The sequence below is a fragment of the Lagenorhynchus albirostris genome, chromosome 16 (genome assembly GCF_949774975.1).
Source record: "Lagenorhynchus albirostris chromosome 16, mLagAlb1.1, whole genome shotgun sequence".
NCBI classification, from domain to species: Eukaryota; Metazoa; Chordata; class Mammalia; order Artiodactyla; family Delphinidae; genus Lagenorhynchus; species Lagenorhynchus albirostris.
The window spans coordinates 36,750,688-36,764,409 of NC_083110.1; the positions used below are offsets into that span (position 1 = coordinate 36,750,688).

The window sequence follows — 13,722 nt, forward strand, 5'->3', positions numbered from 1 at the left end:
GGATTGCAAGACCATATCTCACATCAATTGAATGCAAATCAAACACTTTAATTAAGCTAAATCCTCACTAGATTGGAGGGATACATCTCCCACGAACTTTTAGTTAACAGCTAAATACCCTAGTAAACTGGCTTCAATCTACTTCTCCCGCGAGAAAAAAAAGGTCCCGGCAGGATTGAAGCTGCTTCTTTGAATTTGCAATTCAAAATGATTACTCACCACAGGACTTGGCAAAAAGAGGACTTTACCCCTGTCTTTAGATTTACAGTCTAATGCCTACTCAGCCATTTTACCTATGTTCATAAACCGATGACTATTCTCTACCAATCACAAAGACATTGGTACCCTGTATTTACTATTTGGCGCCTGGGCAGGAATAGTGGGTACTGGTCTAAGCTTGTTGATTCGTGCTGAATTAGGTCAGCCTGGCACACTTATCGGAGACGACCAACTTTATAATGTTCTAGTAACAGCTCATGCCTTCGTAATAATTTTCTTTATGGTTATACCTATCATAATTGGGGGATTTGGAAACTGACTAGTTCCCTTGATAATTGGAGCCCCTGACATAGCATTCCGTCGTCTAAACAACATAAGCTTCTGACTACTTCCCCCTTCCTTTCTACTACTGACAGCATCTTCGATAATTGAAGCCGGCGCAGGTACAGGCTGAACTGTATATCCTCCTCTAGCCGGAAATCTAGCACATGCAGGAGCCTCAGTAGACCTTACTATTTTCTCTCTGCATTTAGCCGGTGTATCTTCAATCCTTGGGGCTATTAACTTCATTACAACTATTATTAATATAAAACCACCCGCTAATAACCCAATACCAAACACCTCTCTTCGTCTGATCAGTCTTGGTCACAGCAGTCTTACTCTTACTATCACTACCCGTCTTAGCAGCCGGAATTACCATATTATTAACTGATCGAAACCTAAACACAACATTTTTCGACCCGGCAGGAGGAGGGGACCCAATCCTATATCAACACTTATTCTGATTTTTTGGCCATCCCGAAGTATATATTCTAATTCTACCCGGCTTCGGAATAATTTCACATATCGTTACTTATTATTCGGGGAAAAAAGAACCTTTTGGGTATATGGGAATAGTATGAGCTATAGTTTCTATTGGTTTCCTGGGTTTTATTGTATGAGCTCATCATATATTTACAGTTGGAATAGACGTAGATACACGAGCATATTTTACATCAGCTACTATAATTATCGCAATTCCTACAGGAGTAAAAGTTTTCAGCTGACTGGCAACACTTCACGGAGGAAGTATTAAATGATCTCCCGCCCTAATATGAGCTCTAGGCTTTATTTTCTTATTCACAGTAGGAGGTTTAACCGGTATTATCCTGGCTAACTCATCCCTAGATATCATTCTCCACGACACCTATTATGTAGTTGCCCATTTTCACTACGTGCTTTCAATAGGAGCTGTCTTTGCCATCATAGGAGGTTTCGTCCACTAATTTCCACTATTTTCAGGCTATACACTTAACCCAACATGAACAAAAATCCAATTCATAATCATATTCGTAGGTGTAAATATGACATTCTTCCCACAACACTTCCTAGGCCTATCTGGAATACCTCGCCGATATTCCGACTATCCAGATGCCTACACAACATGAAATACCATCTCGTCAATAGGCTCCTTTATCTCACTGACAGCAGTCATACTGATAATCTTCATTATCTGAGAAGCATTCGCATCTAAACGGGAAGTATTAGCAGTAGACCTCACCTCCACAAACCTTGAATGACTAAACGGATGTCCTCCACCATACCATACATTTGAAGAACCGGTATATGTCAACCTAAAATATTCAAGAAAGGAAGGAATCGAACCCCCTCTAATCGGTTTCAAGCCAACATCATAAACATTATGTCTTTCTTTATGAGCGAGATATTAGTAAAGTCTTACATAACTTTGTCAAAGTTAAATCACAAGTGAAAATCCTGTATATCTCCATGGCATATCCCTTCCAACTAGGCTTACAAGACACAGCATCACCTGTTATAGAAGAACTTCTACAATTTCATGACCACGCATTAATGATCGTCTTCCTAATTAGCTCCTTAGTTCTTTATATTATTACACTAATACTTACAACCAAATTAACACACACTAGTACAATAGACGCTCAAGAAGTAGAAACTATTTGAACTGTCCTCCCAGCCGTTATCTTAATTATAATCGCCCTACCTTCTCTACGAATTCTCTACATAATAGACGAAATTAACAATCCCTCCCTTACCGTAAAAACAATAGGACATCAATGATACTGAAGCTATGAGTATACCGACTATGAAGACCTAAATTTTGACTCATATGTAATTCCAACCTCGGATCTAAAACCAGGAGAACTACGATTGCTAGAAGTAGATAATCGAATGGTCCTACCCATACAAATAACAATCCGAATACTAGTTTCCTCAGAAGATGTATTACACTCATGAGCTGTTCCTTCCCTAGGTCTAAAAACAGATGCAATTCCTGGACGCCTAAACCAAACAACCCTAATATCAACACGACCTGGCCTATTCTATGGACAATGTTCAGAAATCTGTGGCTCAAATCACAGCTTTATACCAATCGTTCTCGAATTAGTACCCTTAGAGAATTTTGAAAAATGATCTGCATCCATATTATAATTTCATTAAGAAGCTAAACTAGCGTTAACCTTTTAAGTTAAAGATTGAGAGTTATAAACTCCCCTTAGTGATATGCCACAACTAGATACATCAACATGGCTCCTTACCATTCTCTCTATGATCTTTACTTTCTTCGCATTACTTCAACAAAAAATCTCAAAGCATTTTTATTCTCTTTCCCCCAAACCAATGTGCACTAAATTACAAAAACAACAAACCCCTTGAAACCACACATGAACGAAAATCTATTTGCCCCTTTCATAATCCCGATTATACTAGGTATTCCTATTACTACTCTAATTATTATATTTCCCACCATACTATTCCCAACACCAAATCGACTAATCAATAACCGTATAATCGCTATCCAACAATGACTAACCAAACTCACATCAAAGCAACTGATAGTTACACATAGCCTCAAAGGACAAACCTGATCTCTAATACTTATCTCACTTTTCCTATTCATCGCTTCCACAAATCTTCTTGGAATATTACCCCACTCATTTACACCCACTACTCAACTCTCTATAAATTTAGGCATAGCTATTCCATTATGAGCTGGCACTGTCTTTATCGGCTTCCGTAATAAGACAAAAATATCCCTAGCCCACCTTTTACCACTAGGCACACCCACTTTCCTGATTCCTATACTAGTAATAATCGAAACTATTAGCCTATTTATTCAACCTTTAGCTCTAGCAGTACGACTAACAGCGAACATCACAGCAGGCCCCCTATTACTACACCTAATCGGAAGTGCAACTCTTGCATTAATAAATATTAGTCTATTCACAGCCCTCATCACATTTATCATCCTCACTCTATTAGTCATCCTCGAATTCGCCGTAGCCCTAATCCAAGCCTACGTATTCACCTTACTAGTAAGCTTATACTTGCAGGACAATACATAATGATCCACCAAACCCACTCATATCATATAGTAAACCCCAGTCCTTGACCACTTACAGGAGCTCTCTCAGCATTTCTTATAACATCAGGCCTAATCATATGATTCCACTTCAACTCAATAATTTTACTGACTTTAAGCTTTTTAACAAATACCCTAACAATATACCAATGATGACGAGATATTGTCCGAGAAAGTACCTTCCAAGGCCACCACACACCAACCGTTCAAAAGGGGCTTCGATATGGTATAATCTTATTTATCTTATCAGAAGTCCTATTCTTTACAGGCTTCTTCTGAGCCTTTTACCACTCAAGCCTCGCCCCTACTCCCGAATTAGGAGGCTCCTGACCACCAACGGGTATCCACCCCCTAAATCCACTAGAAGTCCCACTCCTCAATACCTCCGTACTATTAGCTTCCGGTGTATCTATCACTTGAGCCCATCATAGTCTCATAGAAGGTGACCGCAAACACATACTCCAAGCTCTTCTCATCACAATCATACTTGGCCTCTATTTCACCCTACTCCAAGCATCAGAATACTATGAAGCCCCATTTACAATCTCAGACGGAGTCTATGGCTCTACCTTCTTCGTAGCCACAGGCTTCCACGGACTACACGTCATTATCGGATCCACTTTCCTTATCGTCTGCTTCATACGCCAAATAATGTTCCACTTTACATCAAACCACCACTTTGGCTTCGAAGCCGCCGCTTGATACTGACATTTCGTAGACATCGTGTGATTATTCCTCTATGTATCAATCTATTGATGAGGTTCATAGTCCTTTTAGTATTAACAAGTACAACTGACTTCCAATCAGTTAGTTTCGGTACACCCCAAAAAAGAACAATAAACCTTCTATTAACGTTACTGACGAATACAACCCTAGCCTTACTACTCATACTTATCGCTTTTTGACTCCCCCAACTAAACGTCTATGCAGAAAAGACCAGCCCTTACGAATGTGGCTTTGACCCAATAGGATCTGCTCGCCTACCCTTTTCCATAAAATTTTTTCTAGTAGCAATTACTTTCCTCCTCTTTGACCTAGAATTTGCTCGCCTACTCCCCTTACCTTGAGTAATCCAAACAAATAATCTAACAACAATACTCCTTATGGCCCTATTCCTAATCTCCCTACTAGCAGCTAGCCTAGCCTATGAATGAACCCAAAAAGGCCTAGAATGAGATAAATATGATACTTAGTTTAAAATAAAACAAGTGGTTTCGACCCACTAGACTGTGATCTAAACTCACAAGTACCAAATGTCTCTAGTCCACATTAACATTTTAATTGCCTTTACAGTATCCCTCACAGGCTTATTAATATACCGATCCCACCTAATATCTGCATTACTATGCTTAGAAGGCATAGTACTATCATTATTCATCTTAGCAGCCCTTACAATCCTAAACACACACTTCACCCTGGCCAACATGATACCAATCATCCTCTTAGTATTTGCAGCCTGCGAAGCAGCTATTGGACTAGCCTTACTAGTCATGGTTTCCAACACGTATGGCACCGACTACGTACAAAACCTTAACCTCCTTCAATGCTAAAATTTATCGTTCCTACTATTATACCTTTAACTTGACTATCAAAAAGTAACTTTATCTGAATTAATACTACAACCCACAGTTTACTAATCAGCTTTACAAGCTTACTTCTACTTAACCAATTTAACGATAACAGCCTTAACTACTCTCTAACATTTTTTTCTGACTCCCTTTCCGCACCACTCTTAATATTAACAATATGACTTCTCCCCTTGATACTAATAGCAAGCCAATCTCACCTCCTAAAAGAACCACTTGCCCGAAAAAAACTCTACATTACAATACTAATTATACTACAAATCCTCTTAATTATAACCTTCACTGCCATAGAACGAATTATGTTTTATATTACATTCGAAGCCACATTAATTCCTACTCTCATTATTATTACCCGCTGAGGCAACCAAACAGAACGACTTAACGCAGGACTCTATTTCTTATTTTATACACTCATAGGATCTCTCCCCTTACTAGTAGCACTAACGTATTTACAAAATACAGTAGGCTCCCTAAATTTCCTATTATTACAATACTGAGCTCAACCATTATCAACCTCCTGATCTAACACTTTCATATGATTAGCTTGCATAATAGCCTTTCTAGTAAAAATACCCCTTTAAGGATTACGTCTTTGATTACCCAAAGCACATGTAGAAGCCCCCATTGCAGGCTCAATAGTCCTTGCAGCTGTACTACTAAAGCTTGGAGGCTATGGAATACTACGAATCACATCAATTCTTAACCCCCTAACAGAACACATAGCCTACCCTTTCCTTGTATTATCTCTATGAGGAATAATCATAACCAGTTCTATTTGCTTACGCCAAACAGATCTAAAATCACTAATCGCATACTCCTCAGTCAGCCACATAGCACTCGTCATCGCAGCTATCCTTATCCAAACCCCTTGAAGTTACATAGGAGCTACTGCCTTAATAATTGCCCATGGCCTTACATCCTCCATATTATTCTGTTTAGCAAATTCAAACTACGAACGTATTCATAGCCGAACCATAATCCTAGCACGAGGCCTACAAATTTTTTCCCCACTAATAGCTACCTGATGACTGTTAGCATGCCTAACAAACCTCGCCCTACCCCCTACCATTAACCTGATCGGAGAACTGCTCGTAATTATGTCAACTTTCTCATGATCAAACCTCACTATCATCCTCATAGGAACAAACATTGTAATCACAGCCCTCTACTCCCTATACATACTAATCATAACACAACGTGGCAAACACACACACCATATTAATAACCTTACCCCTACTTTTACACGAGAGCATACCTTAATAGCCCTACACATTATCCCTCTCCTACTCCTGTCACTAAACCCTAAAATCATTTTAGGACCTCTTTATTGTAAGTATAGTTTAAAAAAACCGTTAGTTTGTGAAACTAAAAACAGAAGATAAAAGCTTCTTACTTACCGAAAAAGTATTGCAAGAACTGCTAATTCATGCGCTCCACACTTAACAATGTGGCTTTTTCAAGCTTTTAAAGGATAGTAGTAATCCATTGGTCTTAGGAACCAAAAACTTGGTGCAACTCCAAATAAAAGTAATAAACTTATTCACTTCCTCCACCTTACTCACACTACTCATACTGATCGCCCCTGTCATAGCATCTAGTACAAACCTCTACAAAAACAACAAGTACCAACATTATGTAAAAAATATAACCCTCTTTGCTTTCATCACCAGCCTGATCCCAATAATAATATTTATCCACACTAATCAAGAAGTACTCATCTCAAACTGACACTGAATTACTATCCATACCCTTAAACTAAAGCTCAGCTTTAAAACAGACTACTTTTCACTTATATTTATGCCCGTAGCGCTATTCATTACATGGTCTATCATAGAATTTTCAATATGATATATGCACTCCGACCCTTACATCAACCAATTCTTCAAATATCTACTTATCTTCCTCATTACCATACTTATCCTCGTCACAGCTAACAACCTCTTCCAATTATTTATCGGATGGGAAGGAGTAGGAATCATATCTTTCCTATTAATTGGCTGATGATTCGGACGAACAGACGCTAATACAGCCGCTCTTCAAGCAATCCTGTATAATCGTATCGGAGACATCAGATTCCTTCTGTCCATAGCCTGATTCCTACATAATACAAATGCATGAGACTTACAACAAATCTTCACACTCAACCAAAATCCCCCAAACCTCCCTCTTATAGGACTCACACTAGCCGCAGCTGGAAAATCAGCCCAATTTGGTCTACACCCCTGACTACCCTCAGCAATAGAAGGTCCCACTCCAGTTTCAGCCCTACTCCATTCAAGCACAATAGTCGTAGCGGGAATTTTCCTACTTATCCGCTTCTACCCTCTAACAGAAAATAACAAGTTTATTCAAACAATAATACTTTCTCTAGGTGCCCTCACCACCCTATTCACAGCTATCTGTGCCTTAACCCAAAATGATATCAAAAAAATTATTGCTTTTTCCACCTCCAGTCAACTTGGCCTAATAATAGTGACATTAGGCCTCAACCAACCACACTTAGCATTCCTGCACATTTGTACACATGCTTTCTTCAAAGCCATGTTATTCCTATGTTCCGGCTCCATCATCCACAATCTAAATAATGAACAAGATATTCGAAAGATAGGAGGGCTATACAAAATCCTTCCCTTCACCACAACTGCCCTAATCATCGGCTGCTTCGCACTAACAGGAATACCATTTCTCACAGGATTCTACTCTAAAGACCTCATCATTGAAGCCGCCACTTCGTCTTATACCAACGCCTGAGCCCTACTACTAACACTAATCGCCACCTCCCTAACAGCTATTTACAGCACTCGCATTGTTTTCTTTACTCTACTAGGACAACCTCACTTCCCTCCTCTCATAAACATTAATGAAACTAACCCCATACTGATTAACCCCATTAAACGCCTATTAATCGGAAGCATCTTTGCCGGATTCATCCTCTCCAACAGCATACCCCCAATAACTACCCCTATAATAACTATACCTTTATACCTAAAACTAACAGCCCTTATAGTAACAACTCTAGGCTTTATTCTCGCATTCGAAATTAACACCTACTCAAAAAACCTAAAATATCCCTATCCATCAGACTCTACTAAATTCTCTACCCTGTTAGGTTACTTCCCCACAATCATACATCGCTTACCCCCTCACCTAGTCCTGACAATAAGCCAGAAATTCGCAACCTCCTTACTAGACCTAGCCTGAACAGAAACAATTCTACCAAAAAACGGTAGCTCTCATTCAACTAAAGGCCTCCACACTAACTTCAAACCAAAAAGGGCTTATCAAAGTCTACTTCCTATCTTTCCTCATCACTATAACCCTTAGTATACTACTATTTAATTACCCCAAGTAATCTCCATAATAACCACTACACCAATAAACAAAGACCATCCAGTAACAATAACCAACCAAGTGCCATAACTATACAATGCAGCAATCCCTGTAGCTTCCTCACTAAAAAATCCAGAATCCCCTGTATCATAAATGACTCAATCCCCTAACCCATTAAACTCAAATACAACATTCACTTTTCCACCCTCTAAAACATACAACACCAGTAAAAACTCTACCACCAAACCCAGAAGAAATCCCCCTAGTACAACTTTATTAGAAACCCAAACCTCAGGATACTGCTCAGTAGCCATAGCCGTTGTATAACCAAACACAACTAACATTCCTCCTAAATAAATTAAAAACACTATTAGACCTAAAAACGAACCCCCAAAACTAAAAACAATTCCACATCCCATAGCACCACCCACAATCAACCCTAAACCACCATAAATTGGTGAAGGTTTTGAAGAAACCCCCACAAGACTAATTACAAAAATAGTGCTCATAATAAAAACAATATATATTGCCATTATTCTCACATGGACTCCAACCACGACCAATGACATGAAAAATCATCGTTGTAATTCAACTACAAGAACCTTAATGACCAACATCCGAAAAATACACCCACTAATAAAAATTCTCAATGACGCATTCATTGACCTACCCACTCCATCTAACATCTCCTCATGATGAAACTTTGGCTCCCTACTAGGCCTCTGCCTAATCATACAAATCCTAACAGGTTTATTCCTAGCAATACACTACACGCCAGACACCTCAACTGCCTTTTCATCAGTCGCACACATCTGTGGAGACGTTAACTACGGTTGACTCATTCGCTATTTACATGCAAATGGAGCCTCTATATTCTTCATCTGCCTTTACGCCCACATCGGACGCGGCCTATACTATGGCTCTCATATATTCCAAGAAACATGAAACATTGGCATACTCCTACTATTAATAGTTATTGCCACTGCATTCGTAGCTATGTCCTACCCTGAGGACAAATATCATTCTGAGGCGCAACCGTCATCACTAATCTCTTGTCAGCAATCCCTTACATCGGCACTACCTTAGTAGAATGAATCTGAGGCGGGTTTTCCGTAGATAAAGTAACACTAACACGTTTCTTCGCTTTCCACTTTATCCTCCCATTCATCATCACAGCATTAGTAGCTGTTCACCTGCTATTCCTACACGAAACAGGATCCAACAACCCCACAGGAATCCCATCCAACATAGATATAATCCCATTCCACCCCTACTACACAATCAAAGACATCCTAGGCGCTTTACTATTAATCCTAACCCTGCTAGCACTAACCCTATTCACTCCTGACCTACTAGGAGACCCCGATAACTATACTCCAGCAAATCCACTAAGCACTCCTGCACACATCAAACCAGAATGATACTTCCTATTTGCATATGCAATCTTACAATCAATCCCCAATAAACTTGGAGGAGTACTAGCACTACTACTTTCCATCCTCATCCTAATATTTATTCCAATACTTCAAACATCCAAACAACGAAGCATAATATTCCGACCCTTTAGCCAACTCTTATTTTGAACTCTAATCGCAGACCTCCTAACCTTAACATGAATCGGAGGCCAACCTGTAGAACACCCATACATCATCGTAGGCCAATTAGCATCTATCCTATACTTTCTCCTAATCTTAGTGCTAATACCAACAATCAGCCTTATTGAAAATAAACTCTTAAAATGAAGAGTCTTTGTAGTATAACAAAATACCCCGGTCTTGTAAACCGGAAAAGAAGAACCCCATTCCTCCCTAAGACTCAAGGAAGAGACATTAAACCTCACCACCAACACCCAAAGCTGGAATTCTACATAAACTATTCCTTGAAAAAGGCTTATTGTAGAGTTACCATAACATTATAGTACTATGTCAGTATTAAAAGTAATTTGTTTTAAAAACATTTTATTGTACGCATCACATACATATATACACATGCATATTAATATTTAGTCTCTCCTTGTAAATATTCATATGTACATGCTATGTATTATTGTGCATTCATTTATTTTCCATACGGTAAGTTAAAGCTCGTATTAAATTTCATTAATTTTACATATTACATAATATGCATACTTGTACATATTATATGTCCCCTAATAATTTTATTTCTATTATATCCTATGGCCGCTCCATTAGATCACGAGCTTAATCACCATGCCGCGTGAAACCAGCAACCCGCTCGGCAGGGATCCCTCTTCTCGCACCGGGCCCATACCTCGTGGGGGTAGCTAACGGTGATCTTTATAAGACATCTGGTTCTTACTTCAGGACCATCTTAACTTAAAATCGCCCACTCGTTCCTCTTAAATAAGACATCTTGATGGACTAATGACTAATCAGCCCATGCTCACACATAACTGAGATTTCATACATTTGGTATCTTTTATTTTTTTGGGGGGGGCCCTGCACCGACTCAGCTATGGCCTTAGAAAGGCCCTGTCACAGTCAGATAAATTGTAGCTGGACCTGTGTGTATTTTTGATTGGACTAGCACAACCAACAGGTGTTATTTAATTAATGGTTACAGGACATAGTACTCTATTGGGCCACATGTTCTGGCCAAGATGTCTGCAGTGGCGCAGTGGGACATCCTAGCACAGTTCACTTCCCTGCCATCCTTCTCACCAGGTGATGGGATCTGGCAACCCGCCCACTGCTCATGTCTCATGCAGTTACTGAAAGAATGGAAAGCACTAGGCTGGTTCCCCAAACCACCTGAGGTTGAATGGCATGAATTTCCTGATATGATGTGGAAAACCATATTCACTGGGGAAAACAGAAGTATGAACTCATTTAAAAAAACAAGTTGCTGTACGATATTTCCGCGGTGAGACTTGAGCAAAGCTGACCCCGCGTCTTTAAAGGCTTTTGTCTCCTCATGCCCCACACCCAGCACCACTCCCCGCCCTCACTCCCTGAATAAGAACAAACATGGAAACAATTCACTGTAAGCTGGGTTTGGCAGCCACCCATGGTGTGGTCCAAGAAAGAAGGCATCTTGTGGGTCTGCACAGGAGGAAGAGAGGAAACTGTATTAGGAACAGTATGATCTGTGCTGTTATAGATGAGAGGCCTAGACTTTGGGTCGCTGACCTAGAGGGAAGAGCAGAGAAAGATCTGTGGGAAAAAGAGGGGTCAGCTGATTTTGTTCCATGAAAGGAGAGAAAGAAAGCAATGCTGAATTCAGATGGTCCTGTGAGGGCTGCAACCATGCACCCCCTGCTACCCTCTCTTTTGGTTTATGCATGATTTTAATCAGCCTCTGGCTCTGGGGTGGGACTAACACTATGTTTTCAAGGGTCACCACTGGTTTGAAAAGAACAAAGTCTCACACCTGGCTTCGGTCTTTCTGCCCATGTCTAAGTCCCAGTTCTGGTAAGGTTCCTAAAATCATAGTAATTTAGATGGGCAGCTTCAAGATCACAGTTACCTGAGAAGGTCTTTACCGCCAGCTAGTCAGATTCCTCCCATGCCATGAACAACAGGGATTACCATTTACTGAGCACTAACTGTACGCCAGGCACTTAACATCCATTACCTAATTTAATTCTTAGAACAAGCCTGTGAAGGTGATGCTATTATTATCGTGCCCATTTTATAGATGAGGAAATTGAAGCTAAGATCACCTATCTAGTGGGGGTGAGGCTCAAGTGATGGCAGTCTGACTGCACAGTCCATCCTTTTGACCTCTAGGCTGAAGTCAGCACATTCCCTGCCTTCTGACCAACTCCCAGCACCTGTGTTCTCACACGCCTTACTGATTTCTAGTCTCAATTTCTGCTTCGTTATGATCCTGCTGCTTGAGTCTTGGTGACATTCATCTGTTCATTTATTCAACAAGGATTTGTTGAGCCCTTACCATGCACTGGATGCTATGGATACAGGGATGAGAAACACAGGCATGGTACTCGCAGTCACGGAGCTCACGATCGGGATCCTTTTACCAGGACAGCCACTAGCTGATTTTTGACCCTCACTTCTCAGACTCCATCTGACACTCAGGGCAGCGTTTCAGAGACTGACGCACAAAACCCTGTGGTTGTGTTTCCAGGTACCACTTCCAGGAGGCACACATCTATCAGCAGCTTTGTCTCAGGGCTGATGCTTACTGGGGCCTCTGAATAGTTCCTGCTCCTGGCTTCCTTATGGTGATGCTTTGCCTGATAGCTGGGATACCTTACTACTGTCTGTATACCAAGAAAATGAGTTCGATAACCAAGGCCTCTGAGGGCCGAACTCTTAGATCAAAACAGATATATGCACAGTCACCTTACAGAGATGGACAGTTGAACTGGTTCATCTATATCTTCCTTTCTCTTGCTTCTATGGTCACAGGACTATTCTGAATGTACTAGGATATGGTCTGTACAGGTAGGTAAGATGACGAGAAACAACTGCCTTTGAAAGAAGAGTTTATCACTGACAGCTCCCCAAGGGACAGGAGGTATGTCCTGCCACACAAGGGGGCCACATGGAGAAGCACTAGGGTCAGTCAGGAGACAGGAGGAGTGAGGGGAAAGCACGGGCAAAAGTCTTTGTTGTGGTTTTTGTGGGAAGGACTGTGTGAAGCAAGGCAAGCAGTTAAGCACGTTTAAGGTTGAATAGTCTGGGACTTCCCTGGTGGTGCAGTCATTAAGAATCCGCCTAACAATGCAGGGGACACGAGTTTGATCCCTGGTCCGGGAAGATCCCACATGCCGTGGAGCAACAAAGCAACTGCACCACAACTACTGAGCCTGCACTTGAGAGCCCATGAGCCACAACTACAGAGCCCACATGCTGCAACTACTGAAGCCCACATGCCTAGAGCTCATGCTCCGCAACAAGAGAAGCCACGACAATGAGAAGCCCGTGCACCGCAATGAAGAGCAGCCCCCACTTGCTGTGCGTAGCAACAAAGACCGAACGCAGCCAAAAATAAATAATAAATTAAAAAAAAAAGATTGAATACTCTGAGTAGCTTAGGAGGCTCTGGGCGACAGGGATGGTCTCTAATTATCTGAAACCTGGCTCTGGGGTGATACAGGGCAGGGGAAATATTGGCTTGGTGTGTGTGAGTTCAGGAAGGGAGGTGGCTGGGGGTAGAGGCTCTGGATGGGTTGGTCTGCATGTCAAAGGCAGGCTCACAGGCAAGTTGGTTGCTATCTCT

At 40.9% G+C, this 13,722-nt stretch overlaps 4 pseudogenes; all 4 read left to right on the forward strand.

Annotated features, from left to right (window-relative positions):
- Positions 1-241: 241 nt before the first annotated feature.
- On the forward strand, positions 242-2,673 carry LOC132507453 (cytochrome c oxidase subunit 2-like; annotated as a pseudogene).
- Positions 2,674-2,799: 126 nt separating this feature from the next.
- On the forward strand, positions 2,800-4,368 carry LOC132507452 (ATP synthase subunit a-like; annotated as a pseudogene).
- A 657-nt stretch (positions 4,369-5,025) lies between these two features.
- Positions 5,026-9,124, forward strand: LOC132507531 (NADH-ubiquinone oxidoreductase chain 5-like; annotated as a pseudogene).
- On the forward strand, positions 8,445-10,262 carry LOC132507454 (cytochrome b-like; annotated as a pseudogene).
- Positions 10,263-13,722: the final 3,460 nt, after the last annotated feature.